This window comes from Dasypus novemcinctus, chromosome 31 (assembly GCF_030445035.2).
Source record: "Dasypus novemcinctus isolate mDasNov1 chromosome 31, mDasNov1.1.hap2, whole genome shotgun sequence".
NCBI classification, from domain to species: Eukaryota; Metazoa; Chordata; class Mammalia; order Cingulata; family Dasypodidae; genus Dasypus; species Dasypus novemcinctus.
The window spans coordinates 8,342,666-8,357,259 of record NC_080703.1 but is presented as its reverse complement, the minus strand read 5'-3'; the positions used below and the strand labels follow the sequence as shown (position 1 = coordinate 8,357,259).

The 14,594-nt window shown below is 45.7% G+C and overlaps 1 long non-coding RNA gene across 2 annotated transcripts; it reads left to right on the top strand.

The window, feature by feature from the left end:
* Nucleotides 1–7,773: 7,773 nt before the first annotated feature.
* Nucleotides 7,774–13,016, top strand: LOC139437965 (uncharacterized). Of its 2 annotated transcripts, none has more exons than XR_011647835.1 (2): nt 7,774–8,335; nt 12,325–13,016. It is a non-coding gene; the product is annotated as an uncharacterized lncRNA (long non-coding RNA). The 2 variants fall into 2 exon arrangements; XR_011647834.1 differs by having other exon boundaries at nt 11,712–13,016.
* Nucleotides 13,017–14,594: the final 1,578 nt, after the last annotated feature.

The following is a 14,594-nucleotide window of genomic DNA, read 5'->3' as shown; positions in this document are numbered from 1 at the left end:
AATCAACACTCATTGCTTTCTACATTTCTTTGTTCTGTTTAAACTGAGCTAAAGCCAATGTGGATCCTGGGTAGGTGCCTGACCAAGTCCCAAACCCAGGAGATCTGAAAATTCCATGCCTAAAGGGCTGGGATGGAACAGGGAGTGGCACGAAGTCCAGTGCCCCTGGATTCCCACCAGCCTGCCAGCTGGAGCAGCAGACGGGGCAGGGGAGGTCTAGCTAGGCGTTAGCCCAGGGTTCCCACCTGTGTCTTGGGATTCTGCTAGTGAAACATGTCTTGGATTGTCAATCTCAGCAGGGAGTGATTTTTAATAACAAGGATGGAAAGAGCATCTGCTCTTGAAGATGCTTCCCTAGAGGAGAAAGAAACCCTGTGGAGCAGGAGAGCCACAACCTGCCCCCCAGGAGGTGACTCTGCCCTCTGCACCCCATGGACATCTGGGGGGACCTCAAGGGATGCTCCTGCCTGAGGGGAGCTGCTAGCACTGGCATGAAGGCCTGATGAGCCAGAGGAGGAGCTGACCTGGCCTCACCAGGTGGGGTAAAGTGGGAGGGAGGGCCCAAGCCTGGAGGGAACAGCAATGGCCTTTCAGGCACCCAGTGAGCAGCAGGAGTAGCAGAGGGAGCTGCCGACCCCACCCAGGACAGGAAGCTCCTCCACTCTCCTCTCTCTGAATTAACTCACCCAAAAGCTACTACTGCCAGCTCAAGAAAGTTAAGACTCCCTCCGTCTCCCCAGGGCACACAGGCAGGAGAAGGGACACAAATGGAGCCCTATAGGAAGGCCTCCCTGACCAGAGGCAGGTGCTGCCTCAACCCACAGCTGACAGGGGGCTGGGAAGGAGGTGGAGGCATGTACCAGGTCTGGAGAGCTGCAAAGGGAGCCCAGAAATCAACAGCCCCAGGGAGTGCTTCCTACCATCAGTGAGCCTCAGGATGGCTGGTGTGGGTCAGGAGCAGAGCTCTGCACCCTGAGAGGTGCTGGAGGGAGAGTGATGATGACAACCAGGGTGTCAGACCTGCTGAATGTCACACCACAGACTGGGGGGATCTGACACATTGGGGTGCACAGAGCAGTTTTAAATAGGATGTCATGGCTAATGGGGAAGGGGTCCTGTGTACAGAAGTGGGAAGGAGGTGGGCGTTCTGGGTAGCAGCCTGTTTGGGGTGCAACAGGAGAAAAGAGGCCTGAGAACCAACTCTTGGGGCTTGTTGGGAGGGAAGGGAGGAACCAGGTGCAGCCACGTGTTCAGGCTCAGCGGCTGCCACATAACCCCTGCATTCCACCCCAAGGTTTTTACCTGAAAGAAATGAGATCAAATGTGCTGCCACCACTAATGTGTCCCTGGGTCACAGCATCTTTATCTGCAAAGGCCCAAAGTTGGAGCCAACCCAGAGGCCTGACAGGTTATAGCATGAACCACATGTGGCCTGTCTACACCATGGAATCCTACTTAGCAATAAGGATACACACCCCATGATGGATCTCCTAATAATTATGCTGGGTTAATGAAGGCAGACCAAGGGGGCAGGGAGAGAAGAGAGAGAGAGCAGTGCTGTGCAAATCCTTCCCATGCGATTCTAGAAGGTGCAGGGGACTCCATTGTGAAAGGAAGGACAGCAGGGAAACGGACTTTGGCCAGTGGTTAGGGCATCCGTCTACCATATGGGAGGTCCGCGGTTCAAACCCCGGGCCTCCTTGACCTGTGTGGAGCTGGCCATGCGCAGCACTGATGCGCGCAAGGAGTGCCCTGCCACGCAAAGGTGTCCCCCACGTGGGGGAGCCCCACGCGCAAGGAGTGCGCCCATGAGGAAAGCCGCCCAGCGTGAAAAGAAAGAGCAGCCTGCCCAGGAATGGTGCCGCCCACACTTCCCGTGCCACTGACGACAACAGAAGCAGACAAAGAAACAAGACGCAGCAAATAGACACCAAGAACAGACAATCAGGGGAGGGGGGGAAATTAAATAAATAAATAAATCTTTAAACCAAAAAAAAAAAAAAGAGGAAGCACAACAGTGATCCCTGGATATGGGGCAGGGAAGGAGGGTGGAGAACGGGCAAGTGGGGACTCTAGGGGTGGACATGTTCATTATGTTAGTCTTGGCTCCATAGGTGGACATGTGTCAACACAAACCATAACAGCTGTAGCCTCTAGACTTGCAGTTTAAGTAGGTCAATATGCCCCCAAAGGAGGAGGGTTTTTTTGTCTTTATTTTTTTAATGTTACATTAAAAAAATAGGTCCCCATATACCCCGCACCCCCCTCACCCCACTCCTCCCCCCATAACAACAACCTCCTCCATCATCATGAGACATTCATTGCATTTGGTGAATACATCTCTGAGCACCGCTGCACCTCATGGTCAATGGTCCACATCATAGCCCACACTCTCCCACAGTCCACCCAGTGGGCCATGGGAGGACATACAATGTCCAGTAACTGTCCCTGCAGCACCACCCAGGACAACTCCAAGTCCCAAAACACCCACATCTCATCTCTTCCTCCCACTCCCTAACCCCAGGAGCCACCATAGCCACTTTCTCCACACCAATGCCACATTTTCTTTGATTACTAATCACAAGAGTTCATGAATAGAATATCAGTAAGTCCACTCTAATCCATACTCTATTCCTCCATCCTGTGGACCTTGGAATGGTTGTGTCCACTCCACATCTATATCAAGAGGGGGCTTAGATTCCACATGGATGCTGGATGCAATTCTCCTGCTTTCACTTGTAGGCACTCTTGGCTCCCTGGTGTGGTGGTTGACCTTCCTCACTTTCATATTAGCTGAGTGGGGTAAGTCCAGTAAACCAGAGTGTAGGAGTTGCAAGTCTTTTGAGGCTCAGAGCCTGGCTATCACATGGTCAGTCCAGAGATTCAGGTCCCCTGGGTATACATTAAACATCAGCACCAACTACAGTTCTGGTAAAAGTAACAGGAGGAGCTTGTGGACCAAGATCACATCTCAGTCCAGCTCCATCACACAGAAACACAAACTACAAAGTAGGGCCAACTGACATGGCACTGAACTCCAACTGCCATGACCATAGAACCTGTGGGTCTCTGTAGCCCTCAGAAGAACCAATACCTGGGGTTGTATCTACTTTATCTGTCTCTGGGACCCTGCTCAGGCGTGCATAAGGGCAACCCCTCTGATAATATCCTGTCTCTTTTTGGAGACTCATAGCCATATAAACTCACTTGTCCTTTCCATTTCCCCCTTTTATTCAGGTCAAAAAGCATTTTTAACTCCTGGTATTATATGTAGACTGAGATATTCTGCTGGTCTGAGTTGACCCTTTTATTCAAGGTCATTTTCTAGTTACATCATCGGCTGGTACTTGGTAGTAATCCCTCAGCACCAGGAATGCTCATCCCCAGGAGTCATGTCCCATGCTGGGGGGAAGGCAACACATTTACATGCAGAGTTTGGCTTCGAGACTGGCCACATTTGAGCAACACAGAGGCTCTCAGGAGGTAACTCTTAGGCACCCTGCAGCTCTAGGCCTTGTTCTTATTTCAGGTGCACAGGCTCACAAGCATAGTCATATGTATCAAGAGCTCATTGTTGGACCTTCCTTCTTTTTTGGTCTTTGCCGTTGCACTTGGGAGATTGTTGCTGTTCCTTTAGGGACTGTGATAGAGCTCTGATGGCTAGGAACTCAGCACTCCCTCAGTTGTTGTTTTTAATTGTAACCACTATGAAAATATGCAAACATTTTTATGTACCCTGGATATATGCCCTGGAGAACTCCCTGCCAACCATGTGTCCCCTGTCAATAACATCCCACACCAGTATTCAAAGGAGAAGTTTTTAACAGAAAAAAACAAGGTCATCAGGTCAGAGTTGGGGGGGAGGAAGCTAGGGGCTTTGAGGAGCAAGAGAAGATAAGGGTGGTGCAGAGCACACACAGGAAGTGTCCACAGGATATGCAACCCAGAGAGGCTGATGGGAACAGAGGTGAGGGGAGTGCAGGCCACAGGGTCCTGCTGGTCCCACAAATGGTTGCTCTTATCAAGACCTTGTGATTCGGTGCCCGCCCTCTCCCTCTCATGTCCCATCATCCTGCCCTCCCAGGGCAGTGCCCAGCAGTGGGGCCTTTGGCTCCACATTAGGGAGACCCTGCTCCTGGGGGACCTGGTCCTGCTGGCACCTGATGTGACCACAGGATGTGGTGTCCACTGTGGTTTGGGAGATGGGGCAAGGTCCCCAGCAGAGCCCCTTGGCACTCTCAGCCCTCAGTGCCCTCTCCTCTGTCTCTCCTGCCTCCTGCCATGACACCCAGCCCTGGGATCTTTGGTTATCTCCTCTCCATTTCCTACACCATCAACAAAAAACTGTCACCTGGAATGTGCAAGACCCTCTAGAGCCTTTCAAACTACAAATGGGAATGTAAAATAAGGAAGTCATGCTGCTTAGGAACCCTGGGAGCAATTTATCTGGTGTAAAGAAAATGCCAGATAGAGGCTTCGGGGGTTCAGGGTGATCGCAAGGAAGAGAAGATCCTTGAGCTTAGTTCCCATTTCTGGTTCAAACATAGGAGGATGTATTATATCTATTCCTTTCAAGAGAAAGGCAAGCACACAGCCATGAACCCACAACTGAGAGGTGAGGTGTGAGGTGAGCAGCAGGTGGGAGATGCCCGCAGTTCTGCAGACTCAGGAAGCAAGTGGAAGGGCCATGGCCAATGGACATATTAAATAGAGCTGCAGGGCAGGGCAGGGGACAGGGTGGGGCAAGAGCGGGGTAACTGGCTTTTGTGGTTTGGAGATACATTCACCAGAAAAGCATGTTCTTAAACCTAATCCATCAAGTGGGTCTACTGATGAGGTTACACCAGCTGAGGCCTGGCCCAGCTAAAGCAGGATGGGTCTCAATCCTGTTACTGAAGGTCTTACAGGTCAGATCACATGGAAAGAGAAAGCCAGGAGCAGCCAAAGGTAAAAGTCCACAGAACCTGGAATAATAGAAAGAAGCCAGCAGAGGCTGCCATGTGCACTGGGATATGACAGAAGAGCTAGGACCAAGGGTCCCTGGCTGCCAGCTCCAGGGTGCTTCAGTTTCTGGGAGAAAACATTACTCTCATAACACTCTTGATTTTGGTATTCTCCTTGAAAAAACTATGAGTAAATAAATTCCCACTGTTCAAGCCAATCCACTGTTTGGCAGCCAGGAAAGAGCCGTTGCCCAAGGGTCCTTATTTATCCCAGTGCTTGGGCATTCAGCAGGAACCCCCGGGCAGGGAATTCTACAAACCTGGCAAAAATAATATTGGAGGAACAAGAAAGCTAGTGGTTTACCAGTGAAATCCCTCCTCACATTTGCTGGTCTCTGGCAGGTGGTAACAGGTGAGACCAGATGGCCTAGAGGGTGAAGTAGAGAGGCAGCAGCTCTTTCCTTTCATTTTAGTTCTTTCTACACTGCCTTACTCTTTAGCAATGTGCATATTTTCTGTCCAAAATAAACTAAAATTTATTGGTAATAACTGTGGGAAGAGAGTCTGTTTCAGTGGCACAGGTTCTGGGTCTAATCAGATGACAGTGGGGGAAAGTAAACATCCGGGTCCTTCCATCCTTCTGCCCCCTCAACAAAGAGGTGAGGAGGCCATGGCATCTGGTACAGAACTAATCATCCTGTCGAGAGGAGACCCACCTGTAGGGCTGGGATTGTCCAAGGCAATGATGGACACAGCTGCTTTGGCACCCAGATGGATCCAGATGGGGCATCATGAATTCCAGCTCCTGAGTGGGAGCCAGCTGCCCACTTCCATGGATGACACCAGGACATAAGCCATGATCCTGATGTGGCCAGTGTGGGTCCACCACGTTGCTGCCAGCTGCCAGTGGGCAGATGCCAGGCCCAGGCCAGCCGGGGGTCCAGGAGGCAGCATGGAGGCCAGAACCCTCCACCAACATTTCAGTGCCCTGAAGAGACTTGAAGAACAAGCAAACACCACCCCTCAGTGGGCAGAGGATCCTGCAGGCAGGGGCCTGGCAAGGGACTCCAGTGACCTTGGGAATCTGCGTTCCCATCTGGGCTCAGCCCTGGCCACCTGTGGGACCCACAGAGGAGTCACACTCCCCTGTCCTCCTGCACATGTGAGATGAGGGGGCTAGAGGCTGGGCCTGAGGGGCTGGCCCCAGGGACACCTAATTGCAACTCATTAGCAGTTGTGTTTACAGTGGCTGCAATGAAGCACGGGTACAAGACTGAAAACTGAAAAGGCTGAGCAAGGGCCTCAGAGTGGAGCGTGGCTTCCCACATCAAATAATGGGTCATTAAAGGAACACCAGGCAGCAGTAACTAGTAATTTACAAATTAATATTCATCATACTTTCAGTGTCTCTCAGACTGAGCTCCAAGCCTTTGGTTAACCCCAGATAATCTCTGCAGTAACTCAACATGAAAGTCCTATCACTAGCCCCACTTCACAGATGGGAAAACTGAGGCACAGAGAGGTCAGGAGAACCTGCCCAGGGTCACACAGCAAGGTGGGGCCAGGCCTGGAAGTGAACCAGCTGGGAGCCATGAGAGATTCAATGTCAGATCATTTAAAGGACAAGGAGGGACAGATGCACTCAGGGTCAAGGGCAGGCCAGGATGGGCCTTGGCCCTGGCTTGGGCCCCAGCCCTGCCCTAGCCAGCCACACGGGCACCAGCAGCATCCTTACAGCTCCAGAGGCTGTGAACTCTTGAGAGGAGGAGCAGAGGGGCAGGGGCAGTGCTTAGAACAGCACCTGGGGCAGAGGAGGGACTCAGAAGGGGTTGGTTTAAGCAACCTAATAACATTTGAAAACTCAAAATACTACAAAGAGATGAAGGTGACAGCAGCACATTATACTTCTAAGTCTGCCTCTCCTGCTGCCAGAAGAAAGCTGCCCTCACCTGCAGCCACAGGGGCTCCTTCCATCCCCGGTCAGCTGTCTCTGCTCTCAGCCTCAAGCCCCACTCTTTTGCCCTGAGAGCAGAGCCAGGGCTAAACTGCTGATTGGTCACATTAGCCATGGAGATGACAGGACCAGGGCTCCAGTGGCTTTGAAAGGTTCTCATCTCCAGGAAATTCCAGGACCAGGGCCAGTGGTTCCCACAGTCCTTGAGTGGCCTCTGGGGACCACAGAGGGTCAGTTCCTTGACTTCCTGCTGAAAGCAGGGCAGAGTCAGAAGGAGAGGAAACTAGAAGCTGTACAGCCCTGCCTCTTTTCCCTGGCAGAGTTAGGTCATCTGAGCAGGGAAGAGCATCCACTGGTTGGAAGAGGGCATTGCCACTGCTTCAGTCCACTGTCCTTTACTGCTTGGTCTCTCTTCAGTCTTAACCAACAACCAGAATTATGAATACTGGACTCCCTGAAACTAGGACACATGGTTCACCAGCTCCCTCCCTCTGACCACATGATGGCCCTTTCTCCACCTGACTCCTGGCCTTGGTTGCACATTAACCTCTAATCACAGAGTGGCTGCCACAGCCCCACCTGGCCAATACTTGGCCACATAGGAGCCTCAAAGCCCAATCTCTTGCCAGCCTCAGCTGCATCATTCTCATTCCCTGATAACAAACTGACACCACAACACCTGAGGGTGAGCTCTAGCCACCAGGAGAAGCTCTGAACCTGCAAATGGCACACTGCCCCTGTCTAACCAGAAGGGCACAGGTGAATGTGAAGCTTACTGGAGGCCAGCAGCCACCCCAAGCCATAAGGAGTCTGGGCCCTCACACTACTCACCTGACAGCAGAGGCCTGTCCCCAAACTGGACATGAGCTTTGTGGGAAACAAAGGCATGTTGTTTCCATGGAAGCAAGTTACTTCCTTGACCACTGAGTCAAGCTGTCCCTTATGATTATCGGTGCGGAGCACAATCTTGGCTGCGTCAGCACACCAGCAGGCAAAACAATACCTGGAGAATGGAACAACCTGGGTAACAGGATTTATGGTTACTGATTCTTATAATAATAGTTCCAGTAAAGTTTTTTGGGTTTTCATCAATCACTAGTTAATATAGAATGAGGTAAGGGTAATAGGTAACTTGATTTTGTGCTGAATGTCACGTAGGTTAGGGGTATATATACTAGCCCCTCGACTCAATAAACTTGTCTGATGAGCTTGAGAAATCAATGCTCTCAGATCCCCTGAACCCAATCTTTCTTTGTCTTTCATTCCTGATACCTCGGGTCGCCGAACAAGACTCCAACAGGTGGCGCCCAGACGAACAAGACTCCAACAGGTGGCGCCCAGATGTGGGGCTCGAGGCAGAGGATTCATCAAGACACGGCAGCGTAGGATCTTCCACCTCTGGATCGGGAACGCGGAAAGCTGAAAAGCCTTTTTTAAGGTAAGGAGCATCGAAATTAATTAACCCGGGTAGATTGCTGCTTCATATTATTAAGTTTTGCTTTCCGTTAGCATCAGGGTATGGGTAATCAACCAGGACGCTTGGAAGAATATTCACAGGTTTTGAAAACACTGTTGCACAGTGTAGGCGTCACAGTTAAGACTGCAGATTTGTTAGAATTGTGTGCTTTGGTTCAAAAGCATTGTTATTGGTTTCAACTGCAAGGAAAGAATTTGATGAATGTTAAGCAGTGGAGGCAAGTAATGAAAGAATTGAGGAGAGCATATCAGAAAGGAGAGAATATACCTGTATCAGTTTGGGCCTTAGGACAGCATATTGCTGCTGCATTAGATTCTCTGCAGTCTGACAAAGAGGAAGAGATTGTTCTTTTCTCAAGGGAGGAAATGGCTATGAATGATACAGGTAAAGATAGGAATTTGGAGGAGGATCAGGAAGAAGAAGAGTTATTTGAAGTTAAAGACACAAATCCGTTCTTAACTAAATGCATGTCGGAGCTAAATATTTCTAAAGTAAACATATATCCTAATTTGACTCATGAGGTTCCTTCTGCACCTCCAGAACCTGGAAAAGTACCTAGTGGACTTTTCTCTACAGACCTGCCTTATGTTCGTAGCAGCTTTAAGCCAAATCCTGTGCCTGTTACTCCATTAATGAAATGTCTTTTACTGGGATCTAGTCAAGGTGAGCCTCTGGCTATGCAAGCTGTAGCAGCTTTTCCTGTAAGTATTCAACAAATTCCTCCTGATGCTCAACACCCACAAGGGGGTGTCAAGTTTCATCCTGAGCCAAAAACTTTTAAACTATTGAAAGATTTAAAACGGGCAAAGATACTAAATAATGTCCTTGTTAGTGAAATCAGGCTTGTAAGAAAACTCTCTGTTAAAGTGTTAACTAAGATAAGGAAACTATTCTGGCAGCAACTCTGCAACCCCCCTGCTGTCTACATGACAATGTAGCTGTGGGCTAGTGGGGTTAATAGAGTTAAGCCACTGAAAAAAGAGAAAAACATGGCAACATTGGTGTTCTGTTTTATTTCCATGCTAATTCTAATTGGGCTTATTTAACCAAGATAATAAAATTAGTACAAAAGTTTTATCAAGGTTTAAAAAGGAATTTTCAGTTTTAAATCAATAGTTTACTCCTGAACTTCAAGTCTCAGTATAGTCTTACAGAGTAATAATTTTAAAAAATGTGTGTTAACGGGCTGTCTAAACTGCTAAATTAGAGTTTTAACTACATTTATGCTGCTCAAGTTATCTTAACTGATTGCTGATAACGAATAAAAATGTTTCCAAGCACAAGCTTGCATGTTACAGGCAACATAGATTCCAGAAGAAATCTTACGAAGTGATATTTAAAATGTGATATAATGGAGAGCTTAAAAGCAGCTATACCAAGAAAGTAAGAATTATAAGTTAATTGTAAACTGTATGTTTCTGTTACTGTGTTGTTGATTGTTCTGTGTTTGTTCGTTCAATGTCAGTGTGTATTTTGATACCTCCGGATGGTAATATAAATTATTAAAAATTTATAAAAGAGCTCTATTCAAATGGCCAAAAATTAAATAAGCGCTTATATTAATACATAAGTTTAAATGTTAATAAGATCTCTACAATGATAAAAATTGTGAGTCTTGATTAACAAAATTACTATAAGTCTTTTTATAAAAAGTTGTTCTTGCCTAGATTGAAATGAATAGCTTATTTTTCTTCACAGGATAATATGAAGGATGTAAAACTTAAATGCATATTAAAAAGGTTAAAAGTTTGTGAGAATGCTAATTGAAATTTAATAAGTTTTTGCAAAAAAGTGTGTTCTGCCCTAAAGTAGGATGGCTAATTTTCATAAACTCTTGGAACTTAAATGCATGTGGCAAGTTATAGAAAGTATTGTGGTAACTTTAAGTAAAATATATATATATATATATATATATATATATATATATATATATATATATGTATATGTATATGTATATATATATGTTGAATAAAAGGTGTTTTAAAGTGTTATAAAATTAACAAGTTTTTTCTTTCCTTTAACCCTCTGCTAATTGAAGTTGTATGAGTAAAAGGTTTCTATAAATGCTTAAAAGTGTATAAAGGTACCAATATTTCAGCATAATATTAAAAAGAAAAGTACAATGTGGTTAATTATGGTTTTAATTATTATAAAAGAGTGTGTGTCACAGAAACAACCTCTTATCATAGATTAAAGTAACAACACTGTAGTATGCAGCAATCCCAAACACTGCTAGTGGCAAAAAGTTAATGTCCAGCTGTGTTGCTATCACTTTGTTTTAAAACTTGCTAAGACTTTCTTTAGTGTCTTCTTAGACAGATCAAGCCAGCTGCATTCCTCTATCTGTAAAAAACGCAACAATAAACTTCTGCGGTGCTTTTCAGGGCTATGTGCATAGCCCAACCATCTTGTACAGTATTTAATATAGTAATAGTAATAAAAAAGCAGCATACGTTACTTCTTGAAAAGAACAGGCTTGGCAGACTCCATTCACGTCTGCTCAGCGTACTGAACTTGCTGCCATCATTAAGGTGTTAACAATATTTAAGGAACCTTTGAATATTGTCTCTGATTCTGAATATGTATGCCTTACTATTAAACATATTGAAACGGCTCATATCTTTGTTACTGATAAATTATCTCAACTTTTTGCTGATTTGCAACATCTCATTAGATTAAGACAGCATCCTATTTACATTACACATATACGTTCTCATACATCTTTGCCTGGTCCTATGACAGCAAGTAATGCTCGAGCTGATTTATTAGTGGGGTGTTTACAAAGTGCTCGTGATTACCATGCTTTAACTCACATTAACGCTAAAGGCCTGCGAAATAAATATCAAAAGCTTACCAGACGGGAAACGGACTTTGGCCCAGTGGTTAGGGCGTCCGTCTACCATATGGGAGGTCCGCGGTTCAAACCCCGGGCCTCCTTGACCCGTGTGGAGCTGGCCATGCGCAGCGCTGATGCACGCAAGGAGTGCCGTGCCACGCAAGGGTGTCCCCCGCGTGGGGGAGCCCCACGCGCAAGGAGTGCGCCCGTGAGGAAAGCCGCCCAGCGTGAAAAGAAAGAGCAGCCTGCCCAGGAATGGCGCCGCCCACACTTCCCGTGCCGCTGACGACAACAGAAGCGGGTGCCGCTGACGACAACAGAAGCGGACAAAGAAACAAGACGCAGCAAATAGACACCAAGAACAGACAACCAGGGGAGGGGGGGAATTAAATAAATAAATAAATCTTTAAAAAAAAAAAAAAAAAAGCTTACCAGACTACAAGCGCAGGAAATTATTCGTGCTTGTCCCACCTTGGACCACTGACAGCAGTGCCTTTTCAGGCTGGAACTAATCCCAGAGGCCTGACTCCTAATCAATTATGGCAGATGGATGTTACTCACATTCCATCCTTTGGTAAATTACAATATGTTCATGTTTGTATTGACACTTGTTCTCATTTCATGTGGGCTACTGCTCAAAGTGGGGAACAGTTTCATCATGTTCGCTCACATCTCTGGTCTGCTTTTGCTGTGATGGGATGCCCTCTAAAGATTAAAACTGATAATGGACCCTCTTACATTAGTAAATCTTTTGCTTCTTTTTGTAAAAAATATGCTATTGCACATGTTACCGGCATTCCCCATAATCCTACAGGTCAAGCTATTGTTGAACGATGCCATCATACTCTCAAGACTATGCTTTTAAAACAAAAAGGGGGAGATGATGGTATGATTTCACCTAAAGATCAATTGGCTAAAGCTTTATTTACCTTAAATTTTCTTAACATTTATGATTCTATGACACCAGCTGAATGTCATTTTAGACATTCTCAAAAATCCACAGAAAATGCAGACGCTGAGAATCAACCAGTATTTTGGAAAGATGTTTTAAGTAATGAATGGAAGAAAGGCAGGGTTAAAGTATGGGGGCGAGGTTATGCTCTTATCATTTCAGAAAATGGAGAAGAAATCTGGCTTCTGGCAAAAAGGATTAAACCTAGGACTGAAGAAGTGGAGTCTTCTACACATGTGGATCCTACTGACAGTGAGTGAAACCGGCAATGGTAATGGTAATTACACATATTGGGCATATATCCCTAATCCCCCATTACTTCGAGTGTTAACCTGGAAAGATCCTTCTTTTCCTGTCTATTTGAATAAAACTATTATATTTCCTGGACCCGTGGATGATAGGTTACCACTTAAGCCACGAGAAGAAGGACAAAAGATTTATAATCTCCTTCTTCCATTTGATTTCCGACCTCTTTGCATTGGCAATCGCCCACCATGTATGGCTGTGAAAAATAGAATGATGATCAATTTTAGCCATAATAATACTAAATCTTTGGTAACTTTATTCCCATCTTATCAATACCAAGAATATAAGTATCCAAGTTATAGTTGTCCTAAGAGGAATGCTGATGATATGCAAAGATGGTATGAATGCCATATGGGAAGAGGATCTGTCATTTTTAATGATTCCTATGGAATAGTTTGGGAAAGTGCCCCTATGGGGAATCCCAACAAATATAAGGGCAGATTTATTTGGTATGGTATACATAGCTTGGGACAACAAATTAGTAATATGCAGTATCCTTTTCATGATTCTCTTGATATGGATGAGAAAGTAATCTTTACCAAAAATAATAGTGATTGGAAAAATATAGGGAAATGGGTTCCTTTGCCATGGTGCAATAGCACTGGAATCCATGATCAAAAACAAATATGGAAAGTCTTCTTAGGAGTGGCATCTACTTCTGTATGGAAAGGTAATAAAAGTATGGATGGACAATATTTACAATTAGATCAAATTCATCATTTTCAATCATGTGTCAGAGACCCACATGTGTTTGTGGTAGGAAAGGCTACCATTACTGAAAATGCTTTGTTCTATAAGGATGGCGCTTTGTATACTTGTTTGTCTGAGAATATCTTACAGAATGGAGATATTATCACCATGGCTCGCCGAAGATGAGGAGTGTGGATCCCGGTGAAAATGAATCGGATGTGGCAGTCATCACCTGAAAGTCATCTTCTTTTCCACCTGGCTCAAGGACTGTTGAAACGATCTAAGAGATTTTTGGGACTTCTCATAGCTGGCATTCTTGGCCTCATTGGTGTCATCACTGCCGCTGCCACTGCTGCTGTTGCATTGCATGAGATGATGCAGACACAGCAATACATGCATGATTGGCACAAGAATGCAAGTGACTTATGGCATAGTCAAGAGCACATTGATGAAGGACTTAATAACAGAGTTAGTGATTTGGAATCTGCTCTTTTACACTTAGGAGATCAAGTTTATAATTTGAATTTGTTAAGAGGATTGAAATGTGATTGGAATGAAAGTAATTTTTGTATTACTCCTTTGGATTATAACATGTCTATGTTTCAATGGAATAAGATCAGAAATCATTTGTTAGGACATAAAGGAAATATGTCATTAGAAATTGAGGCCTAGAGCAACTTTGTGCCTGGGAATTTCCTTCTGTCAGCCTTCATGTTACTCAAATGTGGCCAGTCTCGAAGCCAAACTCAGCATGTAAATGCAATGCCTTCCCCCCAGCGTGGGACATGACACCCGGGGATGAGCCTCCCTGGCAACGAGGGACCACTATCAACTACCAACTGATGATGCAACTGGAAAATGACCTTATACGGAAGGTTCAATGCGGATCAGCAGAATATCCATGTCTACATAAAATACCATGACTTTAAAATGCTGTTTGACCTAAAGTAAGGGGGAAATGGAAAGGAGAAATGAGTTTATATGGCTACAAGTTTCTAAAAAAGAGTCTGGAGGCTGGCAGAAGGTTTGCCCTCATGCACAACTGAGCAGAGTCAGAGAGACAGATAAAGCAGATACAACCCCCAGATATTGGTTCCTTTGAGGGCTAAAGAGACCCATGGGAGTTATGGTCATGGCCGATGGGGTTAACTACCAGGGCAGATGGCCCCTCTTTGGAAATGGTGTTTATGTGTGATGAATCTGGACTCAGATGGGATCTCCCTTCATAAGACTTTCATGCTAATGTGCTGGAGGTGCAGTTAATGTTGGGGTTTAAGATATATTTAGGGGATTTGAATCTCTGGACTGACAATGTGATAGCCAGATCCTGAGCCTCAACAGACTCCAGCACCTACAATCTGATTTATTGGACTTACCACACTCAGCTAAGATAGAGTTGAAGAAGGACAACCACCACACCATGGAGCCTAGAGTGA